This window comes from Cryptomeria japonica, chromosome 10, assembly GCF_030272615.1.
Source record: "Cryptomeria japonica chromosome 10, Sugi_1.0, whole genome shotgun sequence".
In the NCBI taxonomy this organism is placed as follows: domain Eukaryota; kingdom Viridiplantae; phylum Streptophyta; class Pinopsida; order Cupressales; family Cupressaceae; genus Cryptomeria; species Cryptomeria japonica.
In genome coordinates, this window is record NC_081414.1 from 316,466,064 (window position 1) to 316,488,157 (window position 22,094).

The window sequence follows — 22,094 nt, forward strand, 5'->3', positions numbered from 1 at the left end:
GCACCAATTCTGAGTGGACAATAAAAACAAATGCAGATTTACAAAGGAAGACTTGCTAAGCAAGCACTTCCATAACATAAATTACAATCTAAATTGAAAACTTGAACACCAAAAATGTGCAACAAAGTTCACTAGAAGCAGTTTAGGCCAAGCTGCTGCAAATGAATAAAGTTAGCTGCAGTGCAGAGATGTAAATGCAAATAAACTTTGAACTTATATTTAGCCCTTCTTTGTATCGTGATTCAAACATTGCCATAGCAGCAAGAGATCCAGAACCAATTGTGGCAAAAGGTATAGTGTCGGTTGATCCACGAGGATATACCTGCATCCCAAAGAGAGAATATCTCTTAAACTGATGCTCACAATGAAAATGAAAATTGAAACAAATTAAAGAAAAGTAATTACAAATTTTGATTGTGTATAAGCTGCTTACCGCATGTAAGTGTGGTTCAGTAATATCCTTCCCACGAAGTACTAAGCCTGCACTGATGTAGCCTTCATAACTGTAATACCTGATCTAAACCATGGGCCTCTAATCTCGACAACATCACCAAGGTCCTAACCAAAGGCAATTAAATCAACTTTGACCACACAATTAATTAATTCTTCAATCATTAAATGTCACATGACAAGTGAATTATTTTATATTAATTAAATCATTCCAAGAAAATCAATTTGACCAATTATCCTATTTAATTTATTAAATATCCTAGCATATTTAATTAATTAATAAATTTGCTATTTAATCATAAGAAAATGAATTAATTTATTACAAAAGAGGAATTAATCACAAAGCAAGAGTTAAATTGAAAATAAAATAAAAGAATTGAATTGAAAGAGAAATCAAACTTGAGATATTATTTCTTTCTTCTAAATTGAGAATTTGAAATCAGAAAAACAATTAAAAAGAATTTAATCATTCTCTAAAATTGGAACTCAAAGCTTTTGAGAAAAGAAGTTCAGTTGCATTAAAAAAACTCTTTTCTTGAATAAATAAAAAAATTACCTATTTTTTATCTCAAGTGCATGGAATTAATTGAATTGTATTTCTAATGCAAACTCAAACTTCTTTTCTGAATGCACATTTCAATTAAACTATAATTGGAATCTATCTCAAGGTTAACTGGATCTGATTTCTCAATTATTTCAATTATCTTAAATTGTGTTTTTTTTTTTTATCTCTCTTGTGATTCTCTATAAATTCAGTCTTCATCTCTCATTCAAAACACCCTAGAGATTTATTGTTATTATGCAGTTTTTGCTCTGAAGTCATTGAAGATATTGTGCTTGCTTTTTGAGATTGTTGCATCTTAGTTTAATTTATTTTTGCATATTTAGTTCAATTATGATTGCTTGAATTCATATAGCTTACTATTCATCCATCTAGCATAATCTTGAATCCATTTAGCTTAATATCATGCTCATATAGATTAAATCTTTTGTTTTGGTGTAGTCTAGTCACTGGTATTGTTTATAAAAATCTGAGAGCAATCTTATACTCGCATCTTTTAGAAGGCAATTAGTCGATTTGTTATGGTTTTATTATTCATGCTTATATCTGTCTAACCATACATGTAATGACTTAATTGAAGTGTTGTGTCTTGCAACTTACAGATACTTATTCCACTTTTTCACACACACATTTATGGCGCCCACCATGGGGCAGAAGACTACATTTTTTGGCCTCGGAGACTAACATTTTTTTTTTCTTATTTTTTAGATTTTTATTTTTTCGGATTTTTGTCCATACAGTTTCTACAAATTATCGTATGAGTTTTCCCATAGTGTCGGATGACAAACTACGAGTATCATACGAATCGGTGAGATTGTCATACGGATCTGTATTTTTTGGTAAAAAAAGCAGATTTCATTCTTCAGGCTCTCTATTCAATTTTGATTATATTGACGCTAACCCTGGCTTGTTATCTATCTATCTGAGAAATTTTTACAGCCTAATCAGTTTTTGCAGAATACTTGTCGAAAAGTATGCTTGTCGCACAAAAACAATATGACTACTGATTCGTTGTCTTTGCAGGTTGCCTGAGGAGAATCAACCAAACATCGTGTATTCTTTAAATTCATTTTTAGGCACCTAAATTGCTATCTAGTTAAAGAACAAATCTGTATTTTGTGTTTTAAGAAAATTCTGAGAGGTAGGAGAGTATGCTCTTGTCTTTATAGATAATCAGAAATCCAGACCCTTGAGGTGTTTTCTTTAAGTTTGAGATTTGTATATCTTTAGCAGGCCTACCCTCCTGAGGAGCTAATAACTCTATCACCATTACAGTTGGTGAGAGGGGAATGGCCCAAGTGGGAACGACTAAACGCCAAGTACTCTAACCTAGTATAAAACAAATGTGATTTGATAAAAATCAAGTCAATGGCAGTGCTCAAGAATAGCTCTCCTCTATACCTTCGGGTATATTAAACCTTGGTTTTCAAGGCTAGGAGACCTCTTAATTGAGTTTATATCTCAACGCGCTGAACAGGTCCCTTACTAGTTCCAATTAAAATTAGAAGCTACTCGGTTCACCTCCAAAAGGGGGGATAATCTTTGTGCAAGAGAGATAGTAACTCTCCCAAGATACTTGTCATTTCGTACCCCCATTAGCGTTTGGAGTCGGCTAATACGGCATTGCGTGAGACTCAATGATCGTATTTTGATTAGCTATTGGGTGTGTACCTGAGTCTACAAGCAAAGGTTTTCTTCTCTCACCAATTTCCATAGGGTTTGCATGCTGTGATTGGAGTTATTATTCATATTACGTGTTTTTTGTGTTTTCATCCCTAAAACTAAAACTGGAATACCAAAACTGGAGAAAACAAGAAACAAACTCAGTGATCAAAACTTTGTCCGTGTCAAAACTAGTCTATCTTAGTCAAAACTTTGTCCGTGTCAAAACCAGTCTATCCTAGTCAAAACTATGTTCGTGTCAAAACTAGTCTATCCTAGTCAAAACTATGTCCATGTCAAAACTAGTCTATCCTAGTCAAAACTCAGTCCACCTCAAAACTGGTCATACTTAGTCAATGGAAACTCATAATTTTGCCTATGTCTAATAAACAGTCGTACGAGTCTTCTGATTTATCATCCCATTACATATCTGTGTTGTACGAAATTCCATCAATCCTTACAGTCTATCGTTTGAACCTGCATTCTATATCATACGAGACCTTATTATCTGTTGTCATGTTTAGGAAACTATCATTTGAGCCCACATCCTGTGCCATACAATAAACCATTGCATTGATCAGTTTGTCATTTCAGACTTATCCATCTGTCGTACGGTCTTAGGAAGCAACTCGTACAAAACACTATTGTCATCGTCATAAAGCTATTAAACTGTTATTTGGTCCTGTAAAACCTGTTGTACAAATCTTTGATTTTGTTAGTCTAGAATAGTCAAACATGCTTAAAACAGTCTACAATGAGCGTAAAACTGGTTATCATCATTCTGAGCATAAACAGATCAAAACAGTGCATTCCTACCTCAGTGTTGCACGATTTTGTCAATCATCTTTCAGCTAGTTCAATCAACCATTTATCAAATTTAAGTCACTTAGATAACGTCTTACACATGATAGATCGTTCCTAAAACCAGACTAAGTTTTAGTCACTTCTCTTAAATCAAACTAGGTAACTTAGATAAATGTCTTACACAGGATAGATCTTTTCTGAAACCAGACTAAATCTTAGTTGTTTCTCTCAATAGGTACATTAAATGAACAACTAGCTCCAAATTTGATCTTGACTTCTGCATCACAAACAACTTTAGGTCACATAAGTCAGAAAAATGCCTATTCAAACCAGAAGTTCTCATAAGAAGGTTGCCGAGGGCAAAGGACAGTCTTTTTCATATCAAAATAATCAATTTTACTTAAAGGATCCTCTCACTGATAAACCTTCAACATCAGATAGGCCAGTTTATGACCAGTCCTTGTCTCCCACTATATCTGGAACAAAACAAGAAAGACAAGTTGCTAAACATAAAACTTATGACCATATCAGTATCCATGATACCGACAGTGATTCCTCATCAAGTGAATCTGAAGCCTCTGAACCTCTAGAAATCAATATACATAAATGTCAAAAGGATAAAGACTTCTGAAAAATGATGAAGGTTATCATGGCTAGAGAAAAAGAAGACTATTTTCTAGAACTAGCAAAACAAGGCACTAAACTTCCTACTGGTTATGACGTGGAGACCCTCATCACTAAAGAGGAAGAGACGCCATTAGCAATGGTAAACAAACAATTACAAGTGTTATGAACTGAGATCATAGAATTGAAAAACAAGGATAAATCACCAAAACAATATTCTCTGGACACAATATGCCCATTTCCATTTGACAAAAACATTTACATGCCTCCATTTCCTTCATGAGTGGAGATCCCAAAATTTGACAAATATGATGGCAACTCAAATCCCCAAGACCATATTAGAGAATTGTGTTCCTTATGTATGGAGTTCATGCATGACCAAACGTATCTCAAGCGCATTTTCCCGAGAAGTTTAGGGGGGGCAAGCTATGGAATGGTTCTCAAGCCTACCTATGGGAATAAAAACTTTTCAAGAATTAATTCAATCATTCCTACAACAATACTCCTATAACATTCAACGCCACATTACTATGATAGAGCTTTGCAATACCAAACAAAAAACAGGAGAGTCCTTTCTCACTTTTCTCCAATGATGGAGAAAGATGTTCTCTAGATATTCATGGCCTATTCCAGATTCTAAAAAGATGGATATCTTCGTCAACAACTTAATCCCTGAATTGAAATACAGTATCCAAATGCAAGTGCATCCTTCATTCAAAAAAATGGTAGATAATGCCCTCAGGATGGAAGATGTGCTTATAAAGAAGGGAGATATCTCACTTTGGAAAGAAACACAACCGGGATTTAGTTCCAAAGAAAAGAACAAATATTGGAATATGGCAAAGACAACAACAAAAACGTTGTTAATGATGGAGTGGTAGACACTGTTAAAGCAAAAACAAAATTCACGATATTTAACTTGGCTAGTGGCACGCAAGCACTCAAAGCAACTGAAACTGCAGAAGAAAATCTTCCGAAGAAAGTAAAAGAGTGGTTCAAAGAGAAACCTTGGCTTTCGAAACATAGATGTGAATTAACTCCTCTGGAAGAATCATACGAATCCACTTTCAAAACTTTATTGGCAAATGATCTGATAACCTTACCAGATAATTCTAGGCCATATGATCCCAAAGTCAAACCAAAATGGTGGAGAGAAAATGAATACTGTGACTACCATCGAAACAAAGGTCATAACACAAACAACTGCATGAAGCTCAAGCATGAGATTCAAGATCTCATAGACGCTGGTAAAATTGTTATCAAGAATCACCCGACAAATGATGATCACAAAGCTTTTAAGGACCTTTTACCTATTTACGAACAAGGTGATTCCTAAAAGACAAAAGGAGGTGCCAAAGTAAATTACACTTATACTAGCAATGACAATGTGATCAACATGATTGAGTCTTCCCAACCTAAATATTGCAATGTGATTATAATCAAAGACAAACAACATGAATCATAGCATGCAAATGCTATGACCCATACTCAAAAGAAAGCCACTCTCCAAGGAACTATTTCTTCAACTCCAGCTCAAACAACATCAAACCTACCAGCCTTGTTAAACAAACAAAAAGATACAACATTTCATAGATTTAAACAACTTACTTCATCATCATCTTCTAGATATAGCATTGTCGAACAACTGAAAAGAACGAATGCTCAAATCTCCATCTTTGAATTGCTTAAAATCTCTTCTGCTCATAAAGAGATCCTAGACAAAGCGTTGCTCACAACTAATGTTCCAAAAGATTTAGATATTGATCGATTTCAGTCTATGGTGGGTCATCTGACTTCACCTCACTATCTGACCTTCTTTGAAGAAGATGACAACTCGCTAAATCATCCACATAACCAACCATTGCACATTGAAACTATGATCCATAAACTTGTTTGATAGATGGAGGCGTAGGGTTGAATATTTGTACTTACAATCTGCTTACACAACTAGGATTTTTTGAAAATGTCATTGATCCGGCCAAGAAAATAACAATTAAAGCCTATGATGAAGAAGAAAGGACCTCTAAAGGTATGGTATTATTACCAATCAAGGTGGGACCTGTAGAAAGAGATGTCATTTTTCAGGTACTTGATCTTGCTCTGTCATACAATATCTTACTGGGCAGGCTGTGGATTCATGAAATGAAGGCAGTTACATCTACATACCATCAATGCTTAAAATTTCCTTATAACAGAGTTGAAGTCAGTATTGATACAAATCTCCCCTGTAATGCATTGACAAAAGGTGTTGATACCTTTGTGCCTCATAATAGAGAAGCCTCTACAAATGAAAGTCCAAAAGCTCTGATGAAGGACTTAGAAAAGAAATTGAAGATTACAAATACTGGCATGGATGGCTACAATATAGAACCAGTACTTTCATTAGTCTCTTTCCCTCCATCACCAAAACAGTTGGGCAAACCATCAGAGGCTATGAGAACATAGACTTTAGCTTCAAATATCATATATGATGGTCTTTTTGTATAGTCTTCTACTTCCCTGGCAGATGAAATAGAAGAGGATGTTGTTCTTAAGTGGCTTTTCAAGGAAGATAGTCAAAATGAGGAAGTACGACATTGTGAGATTTCTCCAACACAGTATGGTCCAGGGTATAAAATGATCCAACGTATATGATATTCAGGTACCGGTCCTCTGGGCAAAAATCAAGAAGGTATTATTGAACCCATTTATCTACAAACAAATTCTGCAAATGACAAAGCGGGATTGGGATACAATCCAGGAAAGACATCAGACCAAAAACATGCTTCTAAGTCCAAGTGGAAGAAAAAGACATTGCATTCAACATCATAGGAAGTTAACACTCAACAAACTCAAGCAAAGTGTGGAAAAGAAAAAGAGAAACTAGCAATCAAGAGAGAAGAAACAGTCAGTACTCAAGTTCTGATGGTGCCAGCTACAACAATACAAGGAGTTGAAGTTCTAGAAGATATGAGAGACGAAGTAGAAAGAATCAAAGAATTGTTTGCACCACTAAAAGTTCCAGTCACATACACTGGTAGGCAACAAGTAGATGATTCAGAAACTGACTCAAATAAGTATGAATGGGGTCTAGACCACCTCTCTGATACATCCATCACAGAAACTCCAGAAGAGTCCAGTGATATCATAGATGACACTCAAGAGTTGATGCGCTTAAAGCTAGAAAAGGAGATACAGGAAATAAGACTAAAAAGACAAGAAGACTATGAACAAAGGCTGAAAGAAGGAAGAATACCAGAAATTTTTTCATCTATTATATACCCCTCTAATAAGACAGAACAAATCATGTATGGGACTACACAAGAAGAATTGGAAGCTATAGAAGTAGAAATTAGTTTAGAGGAAGTTGAATGGAGTAGATGACAGGGACTCACAAAACCATCAAGGTTATGTCAACAGGTATGTCAGATACAAATGATAAATGAGCCAAATCTTGAAGGAACTTGCAGCATTAAAGATGTAGGTGTTGACACCATACATACATTCGCTCAATCACTTGAAGAAGACTCGAAAAATTTATCTGATGACTCTGATGACTCTGACAATAGTCCTATTTATGACAATATCTACTCAGCATCAAACTATGAATCCTCTGATGTAGATGATGAGAATCTGTCTACTGATTTGTTACTGTCGAACCACGATATGAAGTCTAGTCTAGCATAGAGAACAATGCTACAAGTAGGTCTATTGGATTAGGTCAACTAAATATTAACGTGCACTTTAATAATCATGTTCTGACTCTTCCTGGTCTCGAGACATTTACACAAGGTAGTCTTCTAGAACTCAACTTTTTGATTCGTAGTTGTGATGACAATACTATGAACTCCCTCGAACCTGTCCACACTCTATCCTTGGTACATCCTGAATTAATTGACTGTAGTCTACAAGACCAACCCATGAATGTACCTACTTTTGCTAATGACTACACGCTAGCCTATTACATCAACACAGTTGAACACATGGCCTCTTCCACAAGCGAACAGAGTGAGAATGTGACTGAAATAGATATCAAGTATCTTAGTCACAAAAATCAGAAAAATAAAAATAAAAGATCTGATGGCGAAAACCACATTGTCGCAGTATCAGAATCAAAAAAAAGAGAAAATAAAAGATGTACCTAAGGGTGAAAACCTCTCTGAAGCGCCTGAAGGTGAGATACTTGATATACTACCAAGTCATTTTCAGGAAAGGTCTTCTATATTGATTGAGCCAACTCAACCAGTGAACATTGGGAGTCAAGAGACACCACACATCATTCACTTAGCTCAATCACTATCAACAGAAGAATTGAAAGATTTCACTCATCTCTTTTTAGAAAAGAAGATCAATTTTGCATGGACGTACTTTGATATGCCAGGCCTGGATCCTGATATTATCATGCACCATCTTTCTATCACACCAAGAGTTAAACTAGTCAAGCAAAGAATCTGTAAGATGCACCCTCACATGGCACTACTAGTCAAGGCTAAGCTAGAAAAATTGCTAAAAGATGGATTTATCAGAGCTATAGACTATGTTGAATGGATTTCAAACATAGTACCTGTATCAAAGGCAGACAAATCTATTAGGGTTTGCACAGACTTCAGAGATCTCAACAAAGCTTGTCCAAAGGATGACTTTCCATTGCCAAACATTGATATGATAGTCAATATAACTGTTGGGTATGAGATGTACTCACTAATGGATGTATTCTCCAATTATAACTAGATCAAATAGCTCTTGGGGATCAAGAAAAGACAGCTTTCACCTGTGCATGGGGAACCTTTTGCTGGAATGTCATGCCATTTGGGCTAAAGAACATAGGAGCAACTTAGCAAAGAGCGGTAACTACTATATTTCATGATATCATGCATAAGAATATGGAAGAATATGTTGATGAAACTTTAGTGAAGACTATGAAGAAATCCACGCATATTCAAGAGCTAGGCCTTATACTAGACAAAATGGAAAAATTCAAACTCCGGCTCAATCCAAAAAAGTGTGCATTCGGGGTAACATCAAGGAAATTACTTGGCTCATCATTTAAAAGAAGGGAATCGAGGTTGATCCTGAGAAGGTCCAAGCTATAATGGAAATGCCACCTCCGAAGAACATCAGTCAAATGAGAAGTTTATAGGGATGTCTCCAATCAATTAGACACTTTATTTCTCAACAGACAAAGCTCAACCTTTCACAAAAGTATCGAGGAAAGGAGTAATATACAACTGGGAACGAGAATGTGAACAACACCTTCAGCAAATCAAAGAATACCTGTCTAATTCACCAATATTGATGCCACCAATTTAGGGTAAACCATTGATCTTATACATATCAGCTATTGTTTCATCATTGGGGGCACTTCTAGCACAACAGGATGAAAATAAAAAAGAAAGAGCTATATATTACATCAGTAGAACAGTGGCGTCTTATGAAATGAACTACACTATAATAGAAAAAGCATGCTTGGCATTGGTCTTTGCATCACAAAAATTGAGACACTACATGTTAGCACATTCCATCAAGCTAGTAGCTAAGATTGATCCGCTCAAATATCTTCTCAACAAAGCAACACTTACAGGAAGATTGGCTAAATGGGTCATGGTTCTTACAGAGTTTGATATTGAATATGTAGACCGCAAAGCCATCAAAGGACAGGTGATTGCAGATCAACTTGTTGATGCTCCACTTGAAGACAGTCAACCGCTGCATATAGAATTTTCAGATGAATCAACAATGCACCTTACTCAACAATCATGGAAGATGTTCTTTCATGGGTCTTTCACTCAAAATGGTTCTGGTGCTGGAATACTTTTTATTACTCATCAAAAGTATTCAATCCCGAAGGCTTACAAGATTCTTTTCCCTTGCACAAACAACATTACAGAGTATGAAGCTCTTGTAAACGGGATCAAGCTGGCTATCGAATGGAAGGTTCTAGAATTACACATCTATGGAGATTCTCAGCTAATCATCAATCAAATTAATGATACATATCAGACTCGAGATGAGAAAATGATGCCTTATAAGAGAATGGTGGATGATCTCAAGAAATATTTTACTTTTGTATCATTCCAACAGATTCCCAGATCCACAAATAAAGTAGCAAATGCTATGGCCACCTTGGCATCCATACCAGAGTTACAAGAGTCTAATTTTTGCTTTGAATTCATGGTGGAAGAGTTACATTACCCTTCTTATGATTCTCCTGAGTCCCAGATGGTTTTTTCTATTATTGGACATGACTCATCTCGCTATAGCCATATTTACTCTTATCTACGAGACCAAATCGTCCCAAAAAATCCTACCCATAATGAGAAAAGGAACCTAACTCGAAATGTTTCACGGTATGTCATCATCGCTAACGATCTATTTAGGCGAGGGTTGGATAGTACTTTGCTTAGGTGTCTAGAAACTGAAGAGTCCCAACGTGCATTATTGGAATTCTATGAAGGTATTTGTGGATCTCATTCGAATGGTCTTACTTTAGCTCGGAAACTACTAAGGGCTGGCTACTACTGGCCAGACATGGAGAAAGACGCTATAAAGTTTTCTAAAACTTGTGAGAAGTGTCAGCTATATTGGAATCTCATACATGATCCAACAAGGGATCTCATACCCTTCATTACACATTGGCCTTTTCAGCAATGGGTGTTTGACCTCATTGGTCAAATATATCTTGCATCATCCAACAGACACAAGTTTATCATAACTGCCACTAAGTATTTCACTAAGTGGGTAGAAGTGGTTCCGCTCATCAAAGCAACCGATAAACAAGTAGCTCTATTCATCCTAAACCATATCATTTGCAGGTATGGGATACCTTTGTCCATCGTGATTGACAATGGAGGACAATTCAAGAATAAAGATCTAGATGAGCTCTGTGAGAAATTCAAAATAAAACAACACTAGTCATCCATATATTACCCTCAAGGAAATGGACAAGTTGAGGCATCTGACAAAAACCTGTTGACTATCTTACACAGAATAGTAAAAAAATCTGGGAAGGATTGGCATGTGCAGCTCAATCCTGCATTATGGGCTTATAGAACAAGTATCAGAACACCTACTGGGGCTACACCTTTTTCTTTGGTGTATGGATCCAAAGCAGTATTACCTATTGAAGTGGAAATACCATCTCTAAGATTTTCTTTACAAGTTTTTGTTACTGATGAAGACTATAAAATATCTAGATTGTAAGAACTTGAATTGCTGGATGAACGTTGGCAAGTGGCGTTTGATCATCTGAGAGTGTATCAAAAGAGAATGTCCAGAGGTTATAACAAGAAGGTTTGACAACAAGAATTTCAGGTTGGTGACCTTGTTCTGAGAGAAAATCCTTAAAATTGATAGTTTTGAGACAACAAGGGGAAGTTTGAACCCAACTGGCTAGGTCCCTACATCGTCACTGTAGTCTTTGGCTCTGGTGCCTATCAGCTCTCAACATCAGAAGGAGAACAACTCCGTGAACTGATCAACACCATCCACTTGAAGAAATTCTTCACTTAGTATTCTCTGCTCCACCAACCTGTACAACTAAAAAGTCCTCAAAAGAAAAAAAAAATCAGAAAAAATCTTGGAAAGAAAAAAAAGTCCAGAAAAAGTCTTGAAAAAGAAAAAGAAAAATCAGAAGAAATCCTGAAAAAAAAAGAGAGAAAAAGAAAAAAAAAGAAAAAAAAGGAAAAAGAGAGAAAATGCCTTGGTGAAAACTTGGTATACAAGCACCTTGGTTTAAAAAAAAAAGATCTTTGCCAAGAAGGTGAAAACCTAGCAAACATGTGCCTCTTGTACTCAAGCACTCCATCTATCAACGCAACATTGGCATTCCCGCTTTCATGCATCTTTGCTATCACTTGTACATATATTTTAGTCGCTTTTGTGACATCCTAGTTCTTTTAGAACCCTCATGGCTTGAAATTGATCAATGTCCTAGTCTTAGGGTAATCGACTAAACATTTTATTGATGGTCTGATGAAAGAATAAGTATATGGTAGAATACTGAGAGGCGGGGGGGTGAATTAGTATATTGAAAAACTGATACAAAGTTCCCAAATTCAAACTCAGTCAAACAATGTAAGCATATCTCAGTCAAGATCAATATTCATAGGAATAATTGACATTAACCAGTTTAACTATTATGACAACTTTAACAGTAAACACCTTCAATATTGTAAACATCAACAATGCTTAATCATAACTCAACATATTCATCTCTCAATGCTTATACTTAATATGCCTTATCAAAAGTTAATCAAATCAACAAATAAGATCACAGCCACAAAAACATTCACCACTTGACACAAATGTTTATATGTGAACAACCCAAATAGGTAAAAACCACAGTGAGATAGGACTCACAAGGATAAATATTTGAACTCTTTCGAAGTTCGCCTTGTTAGGAGCCAAAGCCTGTTAGAGCTTTACAATAAGTCCTAATAAGAACTAATTCTGGTTAGGAATCACCCGGTTAAGGGATTTACAAATATGCCTTGTTAGAAGCACAATACCTTGTTAGGATTAACCTCGCTGGAGGATTTAAGAATCCAAGCTAATGGACCACCTTGTTAGAGGATTTAATGAGTAACCAAGCTTGTTAGAGCTTACTTGGTTAAGGGATTTTACTTCTGCTGTAATTGTTAGAAAACAACAGGTTTTCTTGATCTGTTTGAGTAGCACTATCTTTGCTTGATCAGATCCTTCTAAGATTTAATTTGCCTTCACTCAAAGTGCAGATCCATTCACTGGTTGGGCAACCACACACTCAACAGGTTTTCCATCAACCTTGCCAACAACCTTTTCAAACAACTTCATCGACCTTAAATACAAATCAATTAGGCCGATAATACAACAAAAACCTAATTCTCATCATTGAGATTACAAACCAATCTTGACCGTTAGAAATCATAACAATCTCTTCACATTCTTCAAGACAATTCCAACCGCTACATGATCACCTCTCCATTGGATTTTGTAACCCATCACATGTTGTGCATTAAATGCAATCAACTTTGCTCCTTCCCTAGACAATAAGCAAACATACCAACCAATTTGAATTTCTCCTCATACAGTGATCACACGTGTCTCCATCATTATCACTCATCAGATAATAAACCAACAAACTTGATCGGTTAGGGTTTAACAGCTGATAGGGTTTACCAGTTACATTACATAGAAAGGTTTAACCCTTCACACCGGTTCAACTCACAAACTTTACATACATCGGTTACAACATCTTGTACAACTCTCTTCTTACCGGTTACAAGCCAATATAAAAAAAACAACAATATCAACAATAACATGAATACCTTTTACCGGTTCAATTGACATCAATGACAACATATCATTAATGCAATCTCTTATGCAAAATGCCAAACAAACTCAAAATGCCAACAATCTCCCTCTTTGACATTGATGGAAATACAAATATCAACGCCTTTGATTGCTGCTGAGATTGGTGAATAGGAATCCTGGTTTACATTACCAAGTATTCACCTTGTCAGACACATAATTCTTCTCCTTAATCACATAATTCTTCTCCCCCTTTGACAACAATGCCAAAGTGAAAGTAAAACATGTAATTCTGTTCTCACTATGTATCTACATCATTCTGCAACTTGATGCTCCCCCTGTGGAATACATCCACTCCTTCATCAATCCATATAATATTCTACAAGTGATTCAGGGACTGATGAAATCAGCATCATGTTCAACCGACTTCATGAAGAGGGACAACCCCCAATTGACTTCTAAGATACTCAAAAGTGGTCTTAGGTAGAGGTTTGGTAAAGATATTTGCAAGCTGCTCCTTGGTAGAAACATGCTCCAAGATAACATCTTTACTTTGAACTTTTTCCCTCAAGAAGTGATATTTCAATTCAATGTGCTTAGTCCTTGCGTGCGAAACAAGATTTTTAGAAATGTTTATTGCACTTGTAAAATCACACAACATCTTTATAGGTTCTGAGATTTTCATCTTCAAACCTTCCAAAATGTGCCTCATCCACATAGCTTGTGTGCAATTCATATAAGCTGCTACATATTTAGCTTCAACAATAGATTGTGAAGTGCAGCTCTATTTTTTACTACTCCAAGAGACTAGCCTTCCTCCTAGAAAGAATGCTCCACCGGTAGTATTCTTCTGGTCATCAATATTTCCTGCCCAATCAACATCTATGTATGCCTCCAAGTCAAAATCTCCACCATATGGATACCATAATCCATAATCAATAGTACCTTTCAGTTATCTAAAGATTCTCTTAGTTGCCATCATATGTGCCTCCTTTGGATTCTTCTGAAATCTAGCCACAATACCAACTGCATGGGCAATATCTGGTCGACTCTGAACAACATAGTGTAGTTTGCCAATCATTGACCTAAATTCCTTTTCATCTACAGACTTAGATGCATCTTCCTTGGACAATTTACAACCTGTAACCATTGGGGTTCCAACAGGTTTACAGTCACTCATACCAAAAGTCTGCAAAACATCCTTCACATACTTGGATTGAGTAATGAAAATACCATTCTTCATCTACTGTATCTATATGCCTATGAAATTTCTTATTTCCCCTACTAATGACATCTCAAATTCCTTCTTCATTTCATCTGCAAAATAATTACTCATGTCATCATTTCCTCCAAATATAATGTCATCTACAAATACTTCATTGACCAGTATATCATCTCCTTCAGACTTGAGATGAATGTTGTTGTCATCACTGGTTCTAGCAAAGCCTATCTTCATCAGATGAGTATGAAGTCATTCATACCATGCTATGGGAGCCTACTTTAGTCCATACAGATCTTAATGCAGTTTGCATACTATGTATTCCTTATTTGTCAATGCATAACCATCAGGCCGCTCTATATAAACCTCTTATTCTAGTATCCCATTCAAGAATGCAGACTTGGCATCCATCTGGTATACTTTTAACTTCTTATGAGCTGCAAATGCAAGTAGATTTCTAACACCTTCTAGTCTTGCTATTGGTGCAAAAGTTTCTCCATAGTCTTCTCCTTCTTCTTGTGCATAACCTTTGCATACTAATCTTGCCCTATTGCGAACTACAACACCATCTTCATTTAACTTGTTTCTAAATACCCATTTAGTACTTATAACATTCTTGTTTACCGGTCAGGGTACCAGGGTCCAAGTGTTGTTCCTCTCAATTTGTTCCAACTCCTCTTCCATAGCTTTCACCCAATGATCATCACCAAATGCCTCTTTAACATTTCTTGGTTCAAAGGTGGATATCATGCAAGAGTTCTCTCTTATTCTCCTTCTAGTTAGTACTCCAACATCCTTATCACCAATTATCTATTCAAGATTGTGATTCAGTCTCACATACCTAGGAATAACATGATCATTCTCTTCAAGTTCAACTTCTTCATTGTCATCTTCCTCTGAATTTATTTGTTCTAGTTGAACAAGTACATCAAGATTTGCTTTACTGGTTTCTGATTTAATAGTTTCAGGTTCTAAAAGCAAAATGCAAGGATCTTCATCCTTCTTCTCAGAACTGGTTCCTTCTGATATTTCAGGACATTCATCTACACGAACATCAGCACTCTCAACAATTTTTTGTGTCTGGTTGTTGAAGCATTTATAGGCCTTACTCTTGGTGGAATAGCCAAGAAATATGCCTTCATCACTCTTAGCTTCAAACTTGCTTATGTATTCACCTCTTTTAATAAAACATTTGCTACCAAATATTTTAAAATAGCTAACATCGGGTGATCTCCCATACTAGTACTCACATGGGGTTTTGTATTTACCTCTTTTTACCAGAACTCGGTTCATTGTGTAGATAGTTGTACTTACAACTTCTTTCCAAAAGTTTTTTGATACACCTCCTTGTATCAACATAGTTCTAGCAGGTTCAACCACTGACCGGTTGTTTCTCTTTGCTATACCATTCTACTGTGGTGTCCTTGGTGCAAAAAGTTGTTGCTTGATACCATTATCATTACAATATTTAGTGAACTCTGCAGAAGTGAATTCATCACCTTGATCTGTTCTTAGACATTTTATCTTTTTGCCACTCTCTTTCTCTACTAAGGCTTTGAATGCCTTGAATTTGTCAAAAGCTTCATTCTTATCCTTCAAGAATGTGACCCACGTCATCCTTGAACAATCATCAGTGAAGATCATAAAGTATCTACCACCTTGAATGCTTCTTGTTCTTATTGGTCCATATAGGTCTGTATGAACCAAATCTAACAAGTTCTCTGCTGAGAAGGACTTGCTCTTGAAAGTTGAAGAAGTCATCTTTCCTAGTTGACATTCTTTACAAAGAGCATTAACTGGTTTGTCTAGCTGAGGCAGACCTCTTACTATCTTAGACTTGCTTGCTTTAATAATATTGTCAAAAATTATATGAAAAAATATCCTATGCCAAAGCCAACTATCATCTATTTTTGCAATCAAACAGTTGCTTACTTTAGGATTGAGATGAAATAGATTACCTTTAGTATGTTTGCCAGTTGCAATCAATTCACCTTTGTTGTCAAAGATTTTGCATATACCATTTTTAAACTTCAGTGGGTAGCCTCTGTCATTAAGTTGTGCCACACTTAACAGATTGTGCTTTAGGCCTTCAACCCAATAGACATCATCAACATTGCTCTTCCCATTAAGAGAAATAACTCCCTTACCTTTTACCATATAGGGTGAGTCATTGCCAAATCTGACAACACCGCCATCAAATTCCTTCAGGGAAAGAAATTTGCTCCGATCACCGATCATGTGATGTGAACAACCACTATCAATGATCCAATCATCAGAGTTATCCATTCTGGATACTAGTGCCTTCTGAACTGATACTTCTTCCTTAATTGCTACAAACATAATATCTTCACTAGCATCATCATCAAATTCATCATCAGTAATACCGCTGTCAATAGCTACAAGACAATCCCTCTTGCCTTTACCCTTGTACTTCTTATATTTGTCTCTCTTGTAATCATTTTCACCATTATGGTATTTTGCTTCTATATGACCAATCTTGTTGCATGCAAAACATTTTAAAGGTAGCTTACCTCTATATTTACCAGTGCCTCTAGGAAGACGTTTTGCCAACAATGCTTCAAGTTCCACTAAGTTGTCTTGATCATCAACATTTCTGCTGGATCTAGATTCATAACTATGGCCGGTATCTCTACTTCTTCTCACAGATGGGTTAGAGACAGAAGCTCTAAATGCAAATTTTGATTTCTATACACTACCATCATAGCCATTTAGTTCAAAAGCAGTAAGTTTGCCAATAATAGAGTCAAGAGTTACCTTTGTCTTGTTAATGGATTTCAGCTCCTGAATAGCTACAACTTGGATATCATAGGCCGGTAGCAGGGTTCTCAGTACCTTACTAATTATGGTGGCATCTTCCACTTTCCCTCTTGCACTCTTCATCTCTTCAACTATCTCTTTGATCCTTTGACCATACTGCTGGATGTTCTCACCTTCAGACATTCTCATGTCATCAAACTTGCCTCTTAAACTCTCTTCTTTAGCAATCTTGACATGCTCATCACGGCTATAGATATCTTCAATTTTCTTCCATACTTCATATGCAGTTTCAAGACCATGAACATCTACATATTCAACATCAGACAAAGAACTAATAATAGCTTCTAATGCCTAGTGATTTTCTTGTTGTTCTTTCTTCTGATCATCAATCAGGGGACCAGTAGGTGTAGTATACTTATGTTCTATATGATCCCAATACTGACTATCAAGACTCTTAATGTAAATCTTCATTTTGTCACTCCAAATTCTGTAGTTATCTCTGTTAAACTTCAAACCTTCTTTCTTCATCATGGTCTACAAGATCTTTTCCTCAAGTTGTTAGGCTTTTAGATTAAGAGGACCTGAGATGCTCTTATACCAATTGATGGTATGATGAAAGAATAAGTATCCGGTAGAATATATTAAGAGGGGGGGGGGGTGAATCAGTATATTGAAAAAGTGATACAAAGTTCCCAAACTCAAACTCTATCAAACATATCTCAGTCAAGATTAGTATTCATAGGAATACTTGACATTAACCAGTTTAACTGTTATGAGAACTTTAACAGTAAACACCTTCAATATTGTAAACATCAATGATGCTTAATCATAACTCAACATATTTATCTCTCAATGCTTATACTTAATATGCCTTATCAGAAGTTAATCAAATCAACAAATAAGATCACAACCACAAAAGCATTCACCAATTGACACAAATGTTTATATGTGGAAAACCCAAATAGGAAAAAACCATGGTGAGATGGGACTCACAAGGATAGCTATCTGAACTCTTTCGAAGTTTACCCTCTTAGGAGCCAAAGCCTGTTAGAGCTTTACAATAAGTCCTGTTAAGAACTAATTCTGGTGAGGAATCACCCGGTTAAGGGATTTACAAATATGCCTTGTTAGAAGCACAATACCCTATTAGGAGTAACCTCGCTAGAGGATTTAAGAATCCAAGCTAATGGACCACCTTGTTAGAGGGTTTAATGAGTAACAAAGCTTGTTAGAGCTTACTTGGTTAAGGGATTTTACTTATGCTATAATTGTTAGAAAACAACAGGTTTTCTTGATCTGTCTGAGTAGCACTATCTTTGTTTGATCAAATCCTTCTAAGCTTTAATCTGCCTTCACTCAAAGTGTAGATCCATTCACTGGTTGGGCAACCACACACTCAATAGGTTTTCTATCAACCTAGCCAACAACCTTTTCAAACAACTTCATCGACCTTAAATACAAATCAATTAGGTCGGTAACACAACAAAAACCTAATTCTCATCATTGAGATTACAAACAAGTCGGTTCAATTTTGACTGTTAGAAATCATAACAATCTCTTCACATTCTTCAAGACAATTCCAACTACTACATGATCACCGCTCCATTGGATTTTGTAACCCATCACACGTTATGTATTAAATACAATCCACTTTGCTCCTTCCCTAGACAATAAGCAAACGTGCCAACCAATTTGAATTTCTCCTCATACAGTGATCACACGTGTCTCCATCATTACCGCTCATCTGATAATAAACCAACAAACTTGATCGGTTAGGGTTTAACAACTGATAAGGTTTACCGGTTACATTACATAGAAAGGTTTAACCCTTCACACAGGTTCACCGGTTCAATTCACAAACTTTACATACACCGGTTACAACATCTTGTACAACTCTCTTCTTACCGGTTACAAGCCAATATAAAAAAAACAATAATATCAGCAATAACATGAATACCTTTTACCGGTTCAATTGACATCAATGCAATCTTTTATGCAAAATGCCAAACAAACTCAAAATACCAACATTTACATGTCCTAAGCAGTATCAACCAAGTCAAATTTCTATCAGTGATACCTGATCATCCACTCTGAGTCAGTCACCTGTCTCCTACCTACTAAAGAGTTTTATCACTGAGTACACAAGTAGACCAACATTATTGAAAACAATCACTAAACAGTTTGAGCTATGCATGACATTTTCTTTGTGTGTTGTCTTTTATATTGATTTTCGATTATTATCCCTCTGAGTAACTCGAGGAAGCCTATCTTGAATAAGAGGAGCAAGGTTTAGAGGCATAATATTTTCTTTATTTTCTGCTTGTAGGAATAATTTTGATGATCTGGAAACATCTAATCAGCTGGGTGTCTATGATAAGTACCTTCACATCAAGGTGAAATTGCCACACATACCTCAACTCTGCTTATTTGTATGCTACGGGGAGGTTCTCATCATTTCTTTGTCTGTTTTGAGCAAATTTCTTTAAATGTGCAATCTAGGTCCATGCATAATCTGTCCAAGGATATGAACGAAAAAAGGGTCATTGCGGATAAGATAATTAATATTTCACATGGAAAGGAAGGAACTCTAATCTGTTTACTATGTTTGTAAACGCTCAGTGATGAACATTAAGCATTTCAAATCCAGTGACTAGTTTTAGTTTGCATTCATTCTGCATTTTGTGAATTTAGAGTGATTTCGGTATGATAACAATGATCTCTTTATCTTCTGAATGAGAGTTTGAAGTTTCATCATTTCTAAGCTAAGTGGTCTCTCTTTTTCATCATTTCTCCAATCGAGTACTTGTGTATTGAGATGTTAGCTACATACATAAGCATTTTATACGGATTCATACATTCATTTGCATTCATCTTATTGCATAGAAAAAAAACAAAACGAAATTGCATTACTCATTACTCATTTTCATCATTTATTTGAATATGAAAAGAAACAAAAACAAACATCCATATTCATTTGCATTACATCCATACTGAAAAGATATGCGTACATATAGAATAAAGCATATAGAAAGACATCGCATAAATCGATCGACACAAATACAATGAAATCAAATCAAGATCTCATAAATATAATGATAAAGTCTCAGGGTACAAAATAATGTCCATTGACATATACAAACTCCCATCAGAGGAAGAATCATAAGGGCTACAAAAAATGGGCGTGTCTACACAAAATCTAAGAGCTATAAGAAATCTAGCTCTCTACCTTTCTCTCATCGCCAAGTGGTGGAGGAGGTGGAGCCTACTGACCAGGATCCCGATGAGGTTCTTGAGCTCCCTCAGACCGTGCCATGTACTGCGAGTAGGGTACAACCTCTTGTGCTAATGGAACTGCTACACTATAAGCCGCAACATAATAAGTCGCCCGACTGGTTTGGTGCAAAACCTCTTGCTGAAGAGTGTCTCGCTCTACCCTCATCTCTGCGACCTGACGATCGCACTCTGCTCTGAGCTACACCAGCTGACAATCACACTTAGCTTTGACCTCAGCTAACTAATGATCTCACTCATCCCTAAGCTCTGCTAGCTGTCAGTCTCACTCCACCAGATGTGTCTGTGCCACTGTAAACTATGACTGCAGACCTGCGAAACATACTCTCATCGACCGTGCTGCATGTGCCCCCTGCTCCCTCACATGCTCTCCACCTCTATTGCTGCCTAAATCTCCACCTCCAACTCCCCCTGCTCATCTCTCTTATGTCTTATCTGCCTGGAAGCTACTCGCTCCTCCTTACCTACACCCTCCACTACCCTAATACCACTCCTCCTCACACCAACAACCCCTAGAGATCCACCCTCTCCTCTCTACTATTATCTCCCCTCAACTGGTACCTTGTTGCTGCTAGCACTAAGATCACCAGCTGGCTACCTCAGAGCCTCGACTCTCTATCCCTATCCCTGTGCCTATGTAGGGGCATCATCCTCAATCTCCTCTATCAGAGGTGCCTGGTCCACCAGATCTATGAATCTAGGGAATGGATGATGCTGGAACCAATCCCTGTACTAGGGCAATACCCCCGCATCTGCAATATCCTCTAAATAGTCCCACCTGAGCCACTGCAACCCAGTCAACTCCTGCATTCCCAAGGCGTATGATAACCTAGGTCCCCACCCCTGTCTCTCCTCCTCGACATAATGCACGTATGCAGTAAACTCTTGCGAGATCCCCTAAGGTCTACCATACTACCTCATCACTCAAGTAACCACAAACCACTTGACCACTGTCACTGATCTGCCAATGAGAGGCCGAGTCATAAACAGGTCTCTACGCACAACTCTCTGGTCATCCCAAGGCTCAAGACCCCTGTAAGGTTTCCTTATGACAACTATAAGATCATCTAGCTATCATCTCCAGTACTCTATCTTTCCCAAATGGGGTTGAGTAACATATCCAGAGTATCTATATATGATGGTTTGTTGTGGATCTCTGGCATCATTCACAATCGGTCTACAAACTGGGAGGTGCTCCCAGGCCCATACTTGTAATATCAAAACCCCTGTAGCCATACTCTTCCCCTCCTGGTAAACCACCTCATGCATCTCATGATACATGTGCGCTAGAATACAAGAACCCCGTCCTAATCTCTGAGGGTGCTCCACAAGCCTCTCTAGCATCCTGCCCTAGCCGCATAAGAAACACTGATGTCCCTTGTCTAGCATAAGGAAACAACCGATGAATCTTGCTAGGATGCATGCTAGTGGAAACTT

The 22,094-nt window shown here is 36.8% G+C and overlaps 1 pseudogene; it reads right to left on the bottom strand.

Annotated features, from left to right (window-relative positions):
* Positions 1–22,094, bottom strand: part of LOC131036697 (proteasome subunit beta type-7-B-like) — a 37,126-nt pseudogene that overhangs the window by 10,546 nt on the left and 4,486 nt on the right.